Genomic DNA, 18,553 nt, shown 5'->3' on the forward strand with positions numbered 1-18,553 from the left:
CTTTGTTGCTGCACGCACGCTTTCTCTAATTGCAGTGAGCAGGAGTCACTCTTTGTTGAGGTGTGCGGGCTTCTCACTGTGGTGGCTTATCTTGCTACGGAGCATGGGCTCTAGGCACACGGGCTTCAGTAGTTGTGGCACACTGGCTCAGTAGTTGTGCCTCGTGGGCTCTAGAGCGCAGGCTCAGTAGTTGTGGTGCACAGGCTTAGTTGCTCTGCGGCATGTGGGATCTTCCCGGACCAGGGCTCGAACCCACGTCCCCTGCATTGGCAGGCGGATTCTTAACCACTGTGCCACCAGGTAAGTCCCTGTCAACTGATTTTTGACAAAGTCATCAAAGCAATTCAATGAGGAAAAGAAAGTCTTTTCAACAAATGGTACTGGGAAAACTGGTTATCCACATGCAAAAGAATGAAGTTGAACCCTCACCAGCACCATATACAAAAGTTAACTCAAAATGGATCAAATACTTAAATGTAAGACCTAAAACAAATACCTAAATGTAAGACCTTTCTCTTAGAAGAAAACATACGGCAAAAGTTTCGGAGCATTGGATTTGGCAATGATTTCTTGGATTTAACACCAAAGGCATAGATAACAAAAGACAAAACAGACAAATTGGACTTCGTGAAAATTTTTGTTTTGTGCATCCAAAGACACTATTCATGGAGTAAAAAGGCAAGCCACAGAATGGGAGAAAATATTTGCAAATCTTATATATGTTAAGGGATTAATATCGAAAATATATAGAGAACTCCTAAAACTCAACAACAACAACAAAAATAACCCTATTTAAAAATGGGCAAAGGACTTGAATAGACATTTCCCCAAGAAGATATATGAATGGCCAATAAGCACAGGAAAAGATGCTCAACATCACTAATCATTAGGGAAATGCAAATCAAAACTACATCTCACACCCACTAGTATGGCTACTATGAAAAAAATAGTAAACAAGTTTTGGCAAAATGTGGAGAAACTGGAACTCTTGTGCACTGTTCAGGGGAATTTTAAATGGTACTTCTGCTGTGGAAAGCAATATGGTGATTCCTCAAAAATGAAAACAGAATTACCAAATGATCCAGCAAATCCACTTCTGGGTATAAACCCAAAAGAACTGAAAGCAGGATCATGAAGAGATGTTGGTACACCCAAGTTCACAGGAGCATTTTTCATAATAGCTAAAACATAGAAGCAACCCAAGTATCCATCAACAGATGAATAGATAAGCAAAATACGGTATATACATATAATGGAATATTATTCAGCTTTACAAAGAAAGGGAAAATATACTACAACACAGATGAACCTTGAGGACATTATGCTAAGTGAAATAAGCCAGTCACTAAAAGACAAATACTGTATGATTCCACTTACATGAGGTACTTAGAGTAGTCAAAGTCATAAAGACAGAAAGCATTATTGTGGTTGCCTGGGACTGGGGGGAGGGGAAAATGGGGGTTTGTTTCACAAGATGAAAGGAGTTATGGGGATAGATGGTGGTGATTGCTGCACAACGTGAAAGCATTTAATACCACTGAACTGTACACTTAAATATGGTTAAAATGATAAATTTTTTGTTACGTATATTTGACCACAAATTTTTTAAAAGACATATTAAGAAAGAGAGTGAGAATGGGAGAAAAGAAGTTTGTGATGGTGAGAAAAGATGATTTTTTTTAAAAAAAATTGATAGAAATCAGAATAGTGGTTCACTCTGGTGAGGGAAAAGAATGTCAAGGAAGGAGCCTGAGGAAACTGAAGGGGTAATAAAAATGTTCTAAATTTTTATAGGGGATTGGATTATATAGGTATATGCACATGTCAAAACTCACTGAACTGTATATTTAAGAGCTGTGCATTTTATTGTAAAGTTGAAAATTATATCTCGCTTTTAAAGTTTTTTTAAAGATCACAACTAGATACTATTTTAGATCATTCAACTAGCAAATTTTTAAAGTCTGAAAACACCAAGTACTGGAAAGACTGTAAAACAACAGGATCTCTTATACACTGATGGTATGGTAGAAGGATAAAATGGGGCAATCACTCTAGAAATAAACTTTGGATTATCTTTTTAAGTTTAATATTTACTACTGATACCGTATGACCCAGCAATTCCATTCATAGTTCCATACCCAGGAGAATCTCTTGCACATGAATTATAAAAGTCATGTATAGGAATGATTCTTGGATCAGTGTTAAAAATAGCAAACACCTGAAGACAGAATTTTTTATCACTCAAACCCAGAAATAAATTGAGCGTGATAACTAAGGGTATCAGTTTCAAATATTGAAGATGTCTTTATGTTTTAAAGACAACTCAGTTTTAGTATGTATATATTATCAGTTTGTTCAAGGTGTGTGTGTACAGAACAAATCCAAAATTAAGGCACAGAATTAAGGTACTATAATGAATTTTTATTTTAAAAGGTAGAATTTATTCATTCAATATGGCTTTTATGAGAGTAAAGATTGGAACTTATCTAAATGCTAGTTACATCATCTATACTATATTCATACACAAAATATCCTGCAGCTGTAAACATGAATGAAGTAGATCTAAATATACAGAAAGATCTCCAAGTTATGAAAGGAAGTTGAAAAAGGAAGAAGTAGAACAGTACATTCTCATGGATTAAAATAAATTCCAATATAGATATTTTAAAATTTATATTTATATTTGCAAAAATAATTTGAAAGCTAATAAACTGCTAATGGAACTTTCTTCTGAAAATAAGGACAGGGGATCTAAGGTGAAAGGAAGATTTACTTTTCACTGTAAATCCTTTGGTACCATCTGTATTTCTGACCACATACCTGCTTTTTCAATTTACATGGAGGGAAGGGAGAAAGAGGCTCTCAGACTTCGATGTTTCTGGCAAGCAACCTCTCCCATGCCTCACAGCAGATATGCCAAACCTTCAACACTCCCTTCAAACTCTATATCTCACCCCTGTTGCCTCCCTCCAGGACATCGCCAACCACAACATCACCAAGCCAAGGACCTTGTTTTCCACTTCAGAGAAAAGGGGAACTGCCTATATTTCCTAATTCATTCCCATAAATTTATCTCTGGCTACATCCATGGACATATCCTTCCCTCAGAAGAAACAGGCCACTTCAGGCAAATATGTATTCCAGATGCAATCTTTCACCTCTGCAGGGGAGCCTATTCTCTGTGTCATTCCTCTCTCCACTTCCACAAGCTTGCTCGTAACTGGTCCCTTCTCCCACCAGCTCTGTACATACACATGCTCAAAAGTCTCTCCTATATTAAAAAATATTTTATGTTCTCCTCTATGTAGCACCCTAAACTCATTCTTCCCCTTCACAGTTAAACCTCTCACAACAGTAGTCCTTAATCCCTGACAGTCTCTCTTCATTTCCCATTCACTGCTTAACCTACCAGAATCTTGTTTCTGTCCCCACCACTAAAAAAACAAAAACAAAAACAAAAACCACTCTTGTTACTCTTGCTAAAACCTAAAACTAAAAGACTAAACCAATAGTCATTTTGTGAACCTTACTTTACTTGATCTCTCTGCAGTATCTGACACTGCTGACTTCTGCCACTCTTTTTTTTTTAAAATAAATTTTTATTTATTTATTTTTGGCTGTGTTGCTGCACGCGGGCTTTCTCTAGTTGCGGCAAGTGGGAGCTACTCTTCGTTGTGGTGCGTGGCCTTCTCATTGTGGTGGCTTCTCTTGTTGCAGAGCATGGGCTCTAGGTGCATGGTCTTCAGTAGCTGTGGCTCGCAGGCTCTAGAACGCAGGCTCAGTAGTTGTGGCGCACAGGCTTAGTTGCTCTGCGGCATGTGGGATCCTCCCGGAGGGCTCAAGCCTGTGTCCCCTGCATTGGCAGGCAGATTCTTAACCACTGAGCCCCAGGGAAGTTCCTGACACTCTTCTTGAAACCCTCTAATCCCCTGGCTTCTGTGACACATCTCTCTTCTATCTCTACGATATGCATTGGAGATTCAAAGATGTATATGACAAAGTCCCTGACTTCAAGGAGCACAGATTCTAAAATGAGAGAAATATATGCAAACGATCACAACACAGTGAAACAGTACTGTGACAGTTATAGGTACAAAGTGCTGCAGTAGCTGCATGATGCAGAAAGAGAGGGAGCATGCATTCTAAGAGGCAGCAACTAGAATGTATAAAGTCACACATATAAATCAGCATGGTATGTACAGGGAATTTAATTGATAATCGTTCAGCATACAAGTTCTGAAATCTGATTCTACTATTTACCAGCTCAATGACATAAAATAACAATCTCTATTTCAAAGGACTACGATGAAAATTAAATTAAATAGGGTCTTAGCATAGGGTCTGGCATATATTGAAAGGTCTCAATAAATGTTAACTTTTTCATGACAAAAACACTGAACAAACTAGGAATAAAAGGGAACTTCCTCAACCTGATAAAGGGCAGTTAGGAAAAACCCACAGGTAACATCATACTTAATGCTAAAAGACTGAATTCTTTCCCCCTAAGATCAGGAACAAGATGAGGATGACTGCTCTCACCACTTCTATTTAACACTGTGCTGAAGGTTTTAGTCAGGGCAATTAGGTAATAAAAAGACATAAAAGGCATCCAGATTGGAAAGGAAGAAATAAAACTATCACTATTTGCAGATGACAAGATATTAAATATAAAAAAATTCTAAGTAATAACTACTAGAACTAATAGTTGAACTAAGAGTTCAGCAAGGGTGCGCGATTTAAAAATCAATTACATTTCTACACTCCAGCAATGAACAATCCAAAAACAAAAGTAAAGAAACTATGCCATTCACAATACTATGAAAAAGAGTAAAGGACTTAAGAATAAATTTGACAAAAAAAGCACAACACATACATTGAAAATTATAAAACATCATTGAAAGAAATTAAAGAACACCTAAATAAATGAAGAGACCTCCAATGTTCATGGATTGGAAGGCTTACTATTGTAAAGTTTCCAAACTGATTTACAGATTCATAATACAGATCAACACAGTCTCTATCAAAATCCCAGACGGATCTTTTTATGTAGAACTTGACAAGCTGATCCTAAAATTCATATGAAAATGCAAGGGGGGACTTCCCTGGTGGTCCAGTGGTTAAGAATCCATCTTGCAATGCACGGACTCCCATTCAATCCCTGGTCCGGGAACTAAGATCCCCCATGCCGTGGGGCAACTAAGCCTGCACGCCACAACTACAGAGCCCACGCGCTCTGGAGACTGTGCACCACAACTAGAGAGAAGCCCACATGTGCACTGCAATGAAGACCCCGCGTGCCACAACTAAGACCTGACACAGCCATAAAATAAATAAATAAATATTTTAAAAAAGAAAAGAAAGAAAGAAAATGCAAGCACCAGAAGAGTCAAAACAACCTTGAATAAGAACAAACTTGGAGAATTCACACTTCGTGATTTCAAAACTTCCTACAAAACTACAGTAATCAGACAATGTGATACTAGCACAAGGAAAGATGTATAAATCAATGGAATCGAATTAAAAGTCCAGAAATAAATCCTTACATTTATGGTCAACTGATATTCTTTAAGGGTGCCAAGATAATCCAATGGCCTAGGACAACTAGATATCTGAATGCAAAAGAATGAAGCTGAGCCTCTACTTCACTCCATACATAAAAATTAACTCAAAATGAATCACAGACCTAAATTTGAGAGCTAAAACAATAAAACTTACATTTAGAAGAAAATATGAATAAATCTCCATCACGTTGGATTAGGCAATGGTTTCTTAGATAAAACACCAAAATCATAAGCAACAAAAGAAACATAGATAAAATTAAAAACTTTTGTGCTTTAAAGAACAATATTGAGAAAGTGAAAAGACAACTCACAGAATGGGAGAAAATATTTGCAAATCATATAGTTCGTAAGTGACTTGTATCCAGAATATATAAAGAACTCTTACAATAAAAGGATAACCTAATTTTTAAATGGGCAAAGGATTTGAATAGACATTTCTCAAAGTAAGATATACAAATGGCCATTAAGCGCATGAAAAGGTATTCAACATCATTAGCCACTAGGGAAATACAAATCAAAAGCACAATGAGGGCTTCCCTGGTGGCGCAGTGGTTGAGAGTCCACCTGCCGATGCAGGGGACACGGGTTCGTGCCCCAGTCCGGGAAGATCCCACATGCGGCGGAGCGGCTGGGCCCATGAGCCATGGCCGCTGAGCCTGCGCATCCAGAGCCTGTGCTCCGCAACGGGAGAGGCCACAACAGTGAGAGGCCCGCGTACGGCAAAAAAAAAAAAGCACAATGAGACCACTTTACATCCATTAGAATGGCTGTAATTTAAAAAAAGAAAAAAAGGCAGAGGATAATAACAAATGTTGGTGACGATATGGAGAAACAAATCCTCATACATCACTGGTGGAAATGAAAAATGATAGATAGTCTCTTTGGAAAACTGTGTGGCAGCTCCTCAAAATGTTAAACATGGATTTACCAAATGACCCAGCAATTCCACTCTTAGGTATGTACCCAAGAGAAATGAAAACATGTACACACAAAAACTTATACACAAATGTTCATAGCAAAATATTCATAATAACCCAAATGTAGAAACAACCTAAATGTCCACCAACTGATGAACAGATAAGCAAAATATGGTACATGCATATTGCAGAGTCCAGCTCCTGACCAAGAAATCGACGTGTGACTTTTCCAACCTGACCATAAATGACTACAAAGGCCCTGGCAGGCCTCACATAGGAAATCTGCCCTCCCCTGACCAGACTTGGCGCACAGTCAGTGCACTGCAGTCTCTGAAGAGAGTTGCAGTCAAGGACCCAGGCACCCCTGACTGACCATGCTCTTTAGCACAGCTGTATCCCTAGCCCAGGTACCTTCTTCCAGAGTTTCTTTATATGTGGCCTGCAGCTGAGGCCTTTCTTCAGGTGCCTCTTCTGAGAGCTTCTCATTAGGAAGGAAACATTAAAGACACTTTTTCTCTACTCTGACTCAGTACTTTTCCACTCCAAGTCCTTCCATCTCACCCTCCAACCAGCCCTGGGTCCATAAAACTGCAGGAATCTTTTGTTTGGGGCTCCCTCAGCAGTGAGACAACCCCCCCACCCCCGTACTGATTCACCTGAGTGAGAGGGCCTGCACTTTCTCAGGTTTAGCCTCTTGCTTATACTATCTCAGTAAGTGAATAAAGACTAGAATGTTACTTTCATTTTGGAATGTTGTTTTTAATCAGCTACCTTGATACCTGGAAGCTCAGTGCTTACCCCTGCCCCCCAACCCACTTCTCTCTCACAAGCTCAGCTAAACTCCTGACACATAAAATATAATATTATTTAGCCATAAAAAGGAATGAAGTACTGGTTCATGATGAACCATGGATGAACCTTGAAAACTTTATGCTAAATTGAAGAAATAAGTCACAAAAGACCACATACTGTACAATTCCATTTATATGAAATGTCCAGAATAGGCAGCTCTATAGAGAGAAAGTAGATTAGTAGCTGCCAGGGACTGAGTAGAGAGAGGAATGGATAGTGACTGCTAATGAGTTCTGATGTCTCTTTGAAGTGATGAAAATATTCTAGAATTAGACTGTGGTGATAGTTGCATAATGCTGTAAATACAATAAATTACATCAAATTTAAATAAATGGATGAATTTCATGGTATGTAAATTATTTCTCAGTAAAGCTGTTTTCTTAAAATTTTAGTTCCTAACATTCCTAGAGCACTAGTGAGATGGAAAAATGGATATAAAGCAGATTATACTGCTCTGCAGGAGTCTAAAATATCGTTTGAACACTGTAAAGGTACTGAAGGATTCTGAGTCATGGACTAACATGATGACATTTATCTTTTAGAAAAAGCACCCTCGTAAGTGTGACAAGAATGGCTTAGAGAGCAGCTGGACTCAAGGTGGAAAGACCAGATGATGGACTTATAATGTTACATTTAAAAAATTAAAAGATGAAGAAGATTTGAGCCAAGACATGTAAGAAAAGGGAAAGAGCTATGATACGATCTTTAGAGTGGAATGCTATCTATAGAAACCAAACACTAACATACTAAAGGATATATCCTTATTTTATAAGCACCCCCCCAAACAGAGGGAACTAGAGAAAATAATCAACTCCAAGAGAACAGAGTGGTAGAAAACTCTTAATAACTGAACTATTAAAATAGTTACCAGTTGTTGTAATCTATGACTTAACTAATTTGAAGGTTTGCCTTCAAGAATATCAGATTATAACGCCAATATCTTTCTCAAGTGCGTGTCAGGGAACAGCAGTGTGAACTTCAAACTTTGAGTATAAAAAACAAAGGAAAAATTCACTCAAAACTATTTTAATTGCTAGAACCAGCTTCATTTGTTTCAATCAAATGTCCTACAAAGTAAAAGTAAGCATGCTATATATGTAGCTTTATAATAAATAGTATTTGCCTCCTATTAAAACTCTCAGAGGAAAAGACATTAAATTTTTAATACCTTAAATTTTTCAGAAACAATTATTTCTCATTATAAAATATATCTTAAAAGGCAAATGCATTTATAAAATATCTCACCTTAGGTTTTCAGACAAATCCACAAAGAAATCTCTATAGCATAACTTCCAGTTTAGGCAGATACCTGAATTGAAAAAAAGGAAAAAGACATGGTCAATATGACTAAATCTGAGTAGGGAACTTCATTTTTTCAAGAGAAGAACCCTAACTTGATCGTTTACCCCCTAAAATTTTGTGCTCAAGTTGTTCTTTAGAAGCTTGTAAAATGTCAAGGATCTTAATTCTGCTAGACTTTCTATTGTCTATAATTATTTAAACATTTTGACAAATCTTGAAATATAAAACTTATCAAAACATATATTATATTAACAAGGGTGAGGGGGATCAATTCAAGAAAAATAATTTTTGTTCACCTGCTCAAGTTTTCAAAACAGAAGGCATTTTCTAAAAGTCTGCACTCCCCATAATACCACCACCATGACCTCCTATCCTCACAAAAACGACAGAATTCAAAAATATGGAAATATAAAAGTAAACCAACAGCATGTGTTTATAAAACAAGAAAAGGGAAGATTAAATAAAACAAATGGCTAATAAGTTATGAAAATTTCACCTACATTGGCAAAGGAAATCAAATTGAGATATCATCTTTCATCCATAAAATTTGAGTTGTTTTTTAAATAAGATGTTAGTTATTAGTGCTGTTCCAGTCCTCCTCCTTCCTAGACTCACAGTAGAACTGCACTTCACTGCCCTGTTTCAACTTAGTTCTGGCTACATGACTTGCTTTAGCCACTAAAATGTACATAGACATGATATATTATTAGGCATAAGCTTTAGGAACCTGTACACAATTGGAAGACCTACCCACTGCTGCAGTGATTATGGAAAGAAGTAACCAGATGGAGCTCTGATCAGGATGGTTCACTAAATGACTCCAAAGAGAGAGAGAAGACCCCCTGCTGATATGTGTTAGACATGTAGCACCAGCAAAAAGTAAACATTGTTGTATTAAACCACTGAGATTTTGGGGATTGTTACTATACCATAATCTACAGCTATACTGATAGCTACAAATTATAATGTAATATAATAACATAATTATAGTAATATAATGATACAATATAATGGGCATCTTTGCACATACCCCTATTGTGGTAGTGTAAATAGGTAAAGTCTTTCTGGAAAGCAATTTTGCAATACACAAGAGCTTTAAAAAGTTCAAACCCTTTGACCTAGTAACTTCTCTCTCAGAACTCTGTTCTAAATAATAAAAAATCCAAAGATTTATATCATAGCACATTTATGACTGTAAAGAACTGGAAATAAACTAAAAGTTCATGGCCCAATTCAACATTCATGACACCATCAAGAAGCTTATAATTCAAAAGAAAACATAGTTCAGGTACATACAAAAAAAGTAAAAAATAAATATCCCAAAAGGTGCAACAAACAAAATGTTATAGAAATTCCAAAGAGTAAAATGTCAAGGGAAATGTTTAGGTAAGGTTTTGGGAAAGACTTTGATAAGAAAAGGGGGCATTCCAGGAAGTAGAAATGGAATGAACAAAGGTACAAAAGGGCAATTTGTTACAGCAAGGATTCTCACCATCTTTTTGTTTCCCTAGATCTGGCTCTAGCCAAGTGATAGCACACAGAATGTCCTTAATTTCTAAAGTAACTGAGCTACCCACAATATGAAATAAGTAAAAAGAAAAACACAGATGTAATATGCTGGTTAAGGTAACCAGTATTCAAAAAGTAGACAGTCTACACCTTCTTAAGTTTTCCAATAGCCTCTGTGAACAACAACAAAAATACAACATACCTGCAAAACCAAATGTAAATTCTGTGCATTAAGACTGACTCTGTTATTTTCATAACATTAAGCATACCAAAAGAGCTGAAAGTTTTCACATTTTTATTATTTTGGTTCCTTTCTACTGAGTAATTTTATTCTATGGATAGCAAACTTTGCTATTCAGCTCACTCCATACCTAGGGCCTAGTAGATGCTATCTAAACACTTGTTGAATTAATATTGGGATTTAATATATATTTCACAGAAAATACTCCTCATTTCTAATTATTCAGAGTAATGGGAAGTAGAAAGAAAATAAGTAACATTAATTGAAAATCTTGTAAAAAATGAAGCCATAAAAGAACTTAAACCATTATTTTCAAAACGCTCCTTGAAGCAAATAATCTGTTTACCAGTAACTCAAGCCTTTATTGTAGCCTTTGTTGTTATGCTACACACATACACCATCAAGACAGTCATTTTTACTAAATATAGCTTGAGAGAAAAAAATCACATAATTTGATACCCAGAAAAATGCCAGTAGTTCACCTTTGTATTCCACACAATTCCTAGCACATAGTGGGTGCTTTCAAATCATTCATTGAGTTGAACAGTCACAGAGAAAATGTTTATTCTGCTGTCCATATGAGTTCATTATATTTCAAAGGTATGAGTCATCAACTCTGACAATAAAAGCAAAACTTACACCCCTACAAATCCTTGACATATCTCAAGAGCTCTCAGAAATGAGAAGAGATATCCATAGACATGTTCCCTAAGTTACACAAATGTAAGAAGATAAAGCGTTTTCACTGTTGCAGATTTGCTATATTTAGATGGCTCTGAATTAAATTATTCAAGCATATACAAATACAACATTGAAGGGGTCCACATACTTGCTCCTGACAGTCTGGAAACAAAAGCTGCTATTCAGATAAAAGATGATAGGCAACAGGAATCTGACAGGCCAGTAATTTACTTCCTTTTCCACACGTTTGAATTTGTAGGCCTCCATAGTTATTAAGCAAAATTAGTTTCATGATGTCAGCCAAAAAGCCTCATGGGCAACAGTTTTATGTCATTAAAAAAAAAAACTACCATCCTCAATCTGTTTGAATTTGTGTTTGCTCATTAGAAGCCTCTCAGTGAATCAGCAGAGAAGTTTTCTCATTGCACTCTTGCTCTATCAATCTTTAGTATAGCCCTGAACTGTAACAAATTCCTATTCTCCCTTCTTTCCCTACACCTAAAATAATTAGATACAGTTAAAGAAACTGAATATCAAACAGTCTTGCAGTTCTTTACCAAAAATGGAGCAATTTCAAAGATACAAATGTGGTCTTAATATATATTTATTCAGCTTAAAAAATCAAAGGTCAGAGAAAGGCATCTTCATCTTCCAACTCTCCTATTTGTTCATGTCTGAATCCACCATGCTCTTTCACACTCCTTTGCCTTTGCAAATGCTATTTTCCCCTCAGCTTGGTTAGAACCTCCTCCTCAAATCTGACTATGGCAAATTTCTAGTCACCATAGAAGTCTTTACTAGTTTTCCCCCAAAAGGCTCATGCAAACCTTCCCCTATGTACTGTCTATACACTTTCATTAAGTACTTCTCAAACTGGGTAGTAACTCTGACTCTACAGTCAGAGGACTGAACACCTCTTGGCAGAGCTAATATTCAGCTGGTACATACCAGTACAGCATTAAGGGTTGTGCTGAAATACTTCCGTAATATGGTCTGGCAAACAGTCACTGCCCCAAACTTCACCAGCTCTAAGGTACCTGCTGCTGATGGCCCAGTCTTCCCACCCCACCATCACCACCACCACCACGCCAACTCAACAACAAAAGCAGCAAAGCCTGATGCAGTATAAAGAATACCGGGGTCCTTCAAGACCCTGAATCCAGTGCTATGGCCATCTTGACTGCCTGGTGTCTGTGTTGTAGTGACTGACAAATACTCTGAAAATCATTCCTGCCTCTTTGTACCCAAAGCCTAGCATATGGTAGACCTTTAATGAACTGTTTTTTTATCAAAATAATGAATGAATTAATACCAGCTCTACTCAATGACCCAAGGCCAATGGATATGCTGTCAAAATTATGCAGACAGTGATCAGACTGGCAAGAAAAATCCAGGTCCTTAAGTACAACACAGGAAAAGTGGTCAAGTCTGCCTATTTTCTATGTTTGTCTTCAGCCTCTGATAAAATAAATGCTTAATTTGACAATGTGGGCAAAAATCTTCAGTGTGATACTTTATAGAGCATATGATTCAAGGTTTGTTTTTTTTTTACATTATTAAGCAAAGTTTAAAAACAAAGTTCTTATAAAAACCATACTCTCTATAAAAATACCACAGTGATCACTGAACTCTAATCAGTGTCTTGAACATGAAGACAGGTATCACTAAGGAAGAACACAAGTAATTAATTCAAATGGAGAGGAAAAGGCAAGAATAAGAAGAGTCAGTTAATTATGAATCACATGTCTAATTACAGATTTTGCCAGGGGTTTCAGATACTTCTAATTAGTTTTACTTGGTATATTAATTATAAATAGAACACCATGAGAGAATTTTCTAATCACAGGAATTTACTGAGTATGTAAAATCAGATTTTAAGTTATCATCTTTCTAATTTAATAATTAAATGTTCAATAATGCATGACAGGAATTCCCTGGTGGCGCAGTGGTTAAGAATCCGCCTGCCAATGCAGGGGACACGGGTTCGAGCCCTGGTCCGGGAAGATCCCACATGCCGTGGATCAACTAAGCCCGTGCGCCACAACTACTGAGCCTGCACTCTGGAGCCTGCAAGCCAAAACTATTGAGTCCGCCTGCCACAACTTCTGAAGCCCGCGTGCCTAGAGCCCGTGCTCCGCAACAAGAGAAACCACCACAGTGAGAAGGCTGCGCACCACAACGAAGAGTAGCCCCCGCTTAACACAACTAGAGAAAGCCCGCGCACAGCAACAAAGACCCAATACAGCCAAAAATAAATAAATAAATTTATTTTTTTTTAAAAATGCATGATAATTTTTTGAAGGTCATCAGTAAAATACACAGCACATTAAAGTCAAGCTACTCAGAACACTACTAAGGTAGTGACAGAAGCTTTAAAAAATCCATAAGGTAGAAGATGTATAGCTGAAAGAAGGATGAATACGGAGCTTTAATAAGAATTTTGAACTTATAAGTGGTGATATACTGATCATTCTAGGCCACTTTCTGGTAGGAAAATCATCTTTCAGTCATCCTATAGGGAGTTTCAGAGAGTTATAAAATTTAAGTATTATAAAAATCATGATGCAAGGAAGAATAATAGCAACATTTTCTACAAGAGAAGCTTAATTATCTAATTTCACATTGTCCCATTAATTATCAATCTTTAGTAAAACAAGGCTGATCAACATACATAGCTGCTAATGGAAAATTCTAGAAGGTAACAAAATCTCAAAAAGCATCATGTAGTATTTAGAACAAATCGAGGAAAACCAGCCTGAATTTTCTTTTTGGTAGTTATTAAATTAGAAACAAGAGAAGAGAAAACAATACTATAATGATTTTAATGTTAATAAATGCTTTTAAAGTCTCACTAATCCTAATTTGAAACAACCATGTAAATTATCTTGGCTATTAGCACAACCATATGAATTTAAACAGCAACTGTATACAATGAATAGGTTAAGTAATAGTAACAGCAGCTACCACTACTGAATAACTATATACTATACCAGATAGAATGCAAGGTGCTTTACATAGTTCAAATATCAAAAAGATAAGAGAAAATCAATTATTAAGTAACAATTGTTTGTCCCTCAAAGACAGGCATTCCCCTACTATTACAAACAGCAAATGGATAGGTGTGTTTCTGGAAACCCTGGAACACCATGTTCACCAACCTAAGATTATCTACCTCCAATCACACGACCTTCTATGAGGGACTTATGCCTTAGGTAACTTTAGATTGAAGGATGTTTGCCAAGGGAAAAAAAGTTTTATTTAGACAATACAAATTAATAATACGATTTGTTTTATTAGGTCAGACTCAATTCCCCAGCACATCCCAAGCTTTCCTCTCCCCATTCACAGAGAATATTACAGAGATTCTAAGGAACTCAAAAAGACCAATAAATAAATTTTAAAATGGTAGTATGGATTTTTAAATTAAGGGAATAACATAATGAAAATCGTGTTTTAAGAAGATTAGGGTAAGCGGGGGATAAATTGGGAGATTGGGAATGACAATATACACACTACTACATATAAAATAGATAACTAATAAGGACCTACTGTATAGCACAAGGAACTCTACTCAATACTCTGTAATGGCCTATATGGGGAAAGAATTTAAAAAAGAGTGGATATATGTAGATATGTAACTTTGCTGTATACCTGAAACTAACACAACATTGTAAATCAACTATACTCCAACAACAATTTTTTAAAAAAGAAGATTAATAACATGACAAAACAATCTGGGACTGCAGCTGGGAGATAATGGAAGCAAGTAGACCAACTCAACATGAGATGATAACTGGTCCATTCGGAATAAGACAATGGCTGATGGAATAGTAAAGAAGAGCTGAACCTGACATTACCAACAACTTTCACCTTTCTATTACAAGTTCAGTTCATCCTGAGAATAAGGTAGATGCAAATTATTATTTTCTTAATTTGTCTGACAGAAGAAAGGGAACTTTAAGAGTTCACTTGTGAGGTCTTAAGGTCTTCATTTTCTACCCACGTTACAGAGCGCCTGAAATTCAACCACCAGAAAATCATCCTTCTCAATTACAACGTCCTACTGTCCTGGCATTTTCTGCCAAAATACCCTAGAAAGAATAATTTCAGAAGTACTCATTTAACCATTATTGATGGAAATTAGCTTGCTTGCCTGCCTTCTCCATGAGCACCCACCTCCATCCCCACCCCCATCTTCATAAACAGGACCAGGGCAGAAACAAGGGTCCAAGAACCTAATTTTATCTGACCTGGATGTGAGACTAAAAGAGACTAGATGCTCTGCCAAAATTAGTAATGAAATCAGAATCAGAGCCAAGAGCTTTAAACTCCTAATCTCAGAGCTTTAAGATAACTCATATTTTCTCTGCCACTGGATATAATAAAAATTTTTTAAAACTTCTTAATGTAATAATAACAAAAAAAAAAAATCACAGAGCTTTCAAACTAGACTCCATCCTCCTTTGTTGTTGTTGTTTTAACACATTAGTGGGGCAAGAGCAGTAATAAACACAGCTAAGGGCTTCCCTGGTGGCGCAGTGGTTGAGAGTCCACCTGCTGATGCAGGGTACACAGGTTCGTGCCCCGGTCTGGGAAGATCCCACATGCCGCAGAGCGGCTGGGCCCATAAGCCATGGCCGTTGAGCCTGCGCATCCGGAGCCTGTGCTCCGCAACGAAAGAGGCCACAACAGTGAGAGGCCCACATACCACAAAAAATAAAAAATAAACACAGCTAATAAATCAAAGAGGATATGAATCTAAGTTTCCTTCAGGGACTCCCTGCCACAGTCAAGGCAAAGTTCTGAAGCTATAGCCTGGTAAATAAGGTCCTTAGTATTTAAAACCCAACAATCCTTTTCAACCTCATCCTTCACCACACCACTTTCCACTTCCTCATTTATCACCATATCTACTGAATGAATACAGATGCCCAGTGTTCAACGTCTTCTCATACCTCCATGCCTTAGCTCATTCCACTTTTCTTCATAGAACACTCTTTTCCCCTGCTGGCATGGCTACATTGAGCTCCTGCTCCTCTTAGAAATAATTTCTTGACAGGCCTCCTGTTGGACCCTGAAACACATTCCTCCCCTAACCCACACCAAGTCTGAAATAGGCTCCCTCCTTTATGCACATCTCTACCAAACTTCTCAGAGGGTATTTCAATTCCCAAACTAGTGAATTAGTTTTGTACATTATAGGTACTAAAATAATCATTAGTTCCCAGTGTTGTGTTCTTTCTACATAACAGTATTCAATCTACTCCATCATGATGTACATCTGAGGTTTCTTCCCCTTCTTTTTGTATTTTGGTTTGCTGTCTAAGAATCCTCAGTATATTTCCTATTAACTCGACAGGTTTAAGCACATTTAGAATGTGGTTATTAGCTTCTTAAAAGAGAATCCAACTGAAATTAAATACAAATGGAAGTTTTTCCATTATAAGGCTTGATGGGTCAATCTGACCAAAAAAGGAACTTTTATGAATATTCATAATCTTGCTAAAAAAAACTTCACTTAAAATGTTCTCTGGGGCTTCCCTGGTGGCACAGTGGTTGAGAGTCCACCTGCCAATGCAGGGGACACAGGTTCGTGCCCCAGTCCGGGAAGATCCCACATGCCATGGAGCGGCTAGGCCCGTGAGCCATGGCCGCTGAGCCTGTGCGTCAAGAGCCTTTGCTCCACAACAGGAGAGGCCACAGCAGTGAGAGGCCCGCGTACGGAAAAAAAAACAAAAAACAAAACAAAACAAAAAAAAACGTTCTCTGTATCTACTTGGAAAATGTATTCATACAACAGCTTCTGAATGATCAAAAAGGTGAAATATCAAACCAGTTTATGTCATTATTTTAAATAGAGGATGGTATCCACACTGCAATAGGAAATATCTGCCTTCAGAAAAAACATCAGAGTTAAAACTTGCAACATCCAATTCCATGTTCCCTTGATCTTTTTAGGTAGGATAATTGTTAAAGGATACATCAAAATCTGACAACCACACTCCTCAGGACCCTGTTCAAAACTTTCCTACTAGGGTACCAAAATGTTCATTGCAGCTCTATTTACAATAGCCAGGACACTGGAGCAACCTAAGTGTCCATCAACAGAGGAATGGATAAAGAAGATGTGGTACATATATACAATGGAATATTACTCAGCCATAAAAAGGAATGAAATTGAGTTATTTGTAGTGAGGTGGATGGACCCAGAGTCTGTCATACAGAGTGAAGTAAGTCAGAAAGAGAAAAACAAATACCATATGCTAACACATATATATGGAATCTAAAAAAAAAAATGGTCATGAAGAACCTAGGGGCAAGATGAGAATAAAGATGCAGACGTAGAGAGAATGGACTTGAGGATATGGGGAGGGGGGATGGTAAGCTGGGACAAAGTGAGAGAGTTGCACGGACATATATACACTACCAAATGTAAAATAGATAGCTAGCGGGAAGCAGCCGCATAGCACAGGGAGATCAGCTCCGTGCTTTGTGACCGGGATAGAGAGGGTGGGAGGGAGGGAGACGCAAGAGGGAAGAGATATGGGGACATATGTATATGTATAACTGATTCACTTTATTATAAAGCAGAAACTAACACACCACTGTAAAGCAATTATACTCCAATAAAGATGTTTAAAAAAAAAAACAAAAAACTTTCCTACTAGGGATTCAGACTAGGGCTCCATGGCACCCCAATGCCACTACTGTAAAACAAACAAATAGCAGCTTCAAACAAAACACCATCCAAAACTACACCCAGCTATAGCCTGAAATTGGTGACAAACCCCAAGTCTATTGCAACCCCATATTCAAAACAGTTTCTATAATAATACTACGTTGAGAGCTTTTACCAAATCAATGGTTCTAATAAAAGCACAAAATGTAATCTAAGATAAAATACTCATATGGGTGCTACTTTGCTTTTCAGAATGACTTTGGTTAATCTATTTAACCTATTCTGTCTACACATTAAGGTCTAAAATGTAGTACTTGTAAAGTTACTATTTTAAAATGTTTTCTAAGCCATTTGGCACACCTTAAGTCCATTACTCTTGTTCTAAAACAGAATTACTACTCACTGAAGGGAACATACTTAGAATTAAACTTTTTAAAATACAGATCACAAATAAGAATATTAGTCAACTTGAGTCAGAAGGTTAAAATCTAACAAAATGATGTATTACCATACCTCAAAAATAAAGATATGTTACTGAACTCATTCTAATTGTAATAAGATGGAATTTCCTTTATTTACTTGAGGGGGATATAGAATGTAGAAAATAAACTAGGTACTCTAAAGATCAGAGTGAAAGAAAATACAACCTAACTCAATGTGAAATTTAGTACCAAACATCCCCCCCCCACACACACACACAAAACAAGCTCGCAAAGTATTATATTTTTGCCCTCTCCTTCACTTTTCCCTGCTGCCAGTTGCCTGTTTCAGATGTTCTCGTGCAGAGGAAATAGCAACAATGCCATTTTCC

The 18,553-nt window shown here is 37.1% G+C and overlaps 1 protein-coding gene across 4 annotated transcripts in view; it reads right to left on the bottom strand.

Annotated features, from left to right (window-relative positions):
- PEAK1 (pseudopodium enriched atypical kinase 1) overlaps positions 1–18,553 on the bottom strand; it is a 295,173-nt gene that overhangs the window by 233,898 nt on the left and 42,722 nt on the right. For all 4 annotated transcript variants that reach the window (XM_060005562.1, XM_060005563.1, XM_060005560.1 and 1 more), the window contains exon 2: positions 8,576–8,639. The gene's annotated coding sequence lies outside the window, so the exon portion shown is untranslated. The remainder of the gene's footprint in view (positions 1–8,575; positions 8,640–18,553) is intronic.

Source organism: Delphinus delphis, chromosome 2 (assembly GCF_949987515.2).
Source record: "Delphinus delphis chromosome 2, mDelDel1.2, whole genome shotgun sequence".
NCBI classification, from domain to species: Eukaryota; Metazoa; Chordata; class Mammalia; order Artiodactyla; family Delphinidae; genus Delphinus; species Delphinus delphis.